Here is a 1949-nt window from a genome sequence, read left to right on the forward strand (position 1 = left end):
AGTCCAGCGTCAGCCGTCAAGGCTCATGACCTAACCGCCTCTGCAGGAAGGGCCGTCCGGGATGCCTGGGAAGGCAGCCATGCCCACACCCCTAGGGGGCCAAGGGATTCCTAGCCAGATTATATAGATGAAGAAACCGAGGCTCCGAGAGCACCCCTGCCTGCATATGTCGAATGGACATAGGCATTCTTGGAAAGTGTGTGTGTGTTGTGTGTGTGCGCGCATCTGTGTGTCCGAGGAACTGGCAGAGACAAAACCCAAGCCTACGTGACTCCAGAACTCTAACCCGACCTACCACCCTCCTAGCCAGGCACGGACACAGTGGGCCTCCCACAGGAAACCTCTCAGGGCACCTGGCTGGAGGATCAGGCCTGTTGCCTCCTTGGGAAGCAGTCTTCCCAGGCCCTCCCTGCGGGGCAGCCCCCTGGGGTAGAGAGTGGTCTCACTCAGGCATCTCCTCCTGGTCCCTGGCCGAGGAGGAACTGTACGCTGCGCAGGGGTCTGTGTGCATCTGCGAGTGTGCATGGGCATTTGCGGGTCTGTGAATATCCATGAGCGGTGCATCTGAGCCTCTGTGTGGTCTGAGTACGTGTGACTACTGTACCTCCAAATACGCCTCTGTGTGGGGGTCAGGTCTCTCTGTATCTCTGTATGCACGTGTGATCTGTTCGTGTCCGCTGTGTATCTGGGTGTGTTTGGAAGTGTCTGAATGTGTATCTTTCGGTGGGACTGTGAGTCTGCACGCCTGCCTGTCTCTGCGTGTGTGTGTCTGTCTCTGTGGGTGAAGACTGTGCCTCTCTCTGCGTTTGTGTGTGCCCTCCCTTGGTTCTGGATCTTTCTTTACCACCACTCCTCTCACTGCCTTCTGTGTCCAGCTCCCAGGCTGCAGGAACCTGGCAGGACTGGGAGTCACGAGTTGGCTGGGCCTGGGGCTGGTGGGTGGCTGTGGGGGAGGAGCGAGGCCTGGGAAGTGGCCCCTACAGCTCACATTCCAGCCAAGAGCAGGGAGGCCAGGGCAGCCCCAGCTCTCACCCCAGTGACCTCTGCGTCCACTGCCTGCCTGCCTGCCCACCCACGAGGGGCTGCCAGAGATGCAGCCTGCCTGCCTGGCCGGCCCTAAGCCTGGAGGTTCAGGAGGCGGGGGCCAGTCAGCAGCTGGCTAAGCGGAGTCTGCAAGGAACATCCTGACGAGCTTCAAACAAGCAGGGGTTCGTGGGGTAGACAAACTCCTTCCTGGGCCCAGAATCATTGTGGAGGGTCACTGTGCATGTGTGTGAGGGTGAGTAGGTGTGTGTTTGTGCATATCTGTATTGTATATGTTGCCCATAACATCTTTGTATACATACACATGTGTTTGTGTGTGTCTTTAGTTTGGGTATGGATTTGTGTATGTGGGCACAGGTGTGTATTGTGCACAAGTGTGTGTGCGTGTGCTTAAGTATCTTCATTGTATATGCTTGTCTATAACTGAGTGTTTCTAGCACTTATGCATGGGATGTGTCTATTGTGTATGAGTTTGTATTTTTTTTTTTTTTTTTCTGAGACAGAGTCTTGCTCTGTCGCCTAGGCTGGTAGACAGTGGCGCAATCTCGGCTCACTGCAACATCTGCCTCATGGGTTCAAGCGATTCTTGTGCCTCAGCCTCCCAAGTAGCTGGGATTGCAGGTGTACACCACCATGCCTGGCTAATTTTTGTATTTTTAGTAGAGACAGGTTTTTGTCATGTTGGCCAGACTGGTCGAGAACTCCTGGTCTCAAGTGATCCACCCACCTCAGCCTCCCAAAGTGCTGGGATTACAGGTGTGAGCCACCGCGCCCAGCCTGTATTCATTAATTTGTTTTCTCATTTGGCATGTATTGCCTGAGCCCTGCTATGCTCCAGGAACTGCTCTAGGTGCTAGGGATATGATATGGAGGGTCTCTCTAAGTTTACATTCATGGAGTTGGGG

Source organism: Pan troglodytes, chromosome 15 (assembly GCF_028858775.2).
Source record: "Pan troglodytes isolate AG18354 chromosome 15, NHGRI_mPanTro3-v2.0_pri, whole genome shotgun sequence".
In the NCBI taxonomy this organism is placed as follows: domain Eukaryota; kingdom Metazoa; phylum Chordata; class Mammalia; order Primates; family Hominidae; genus Pan; species Pan troglodytes.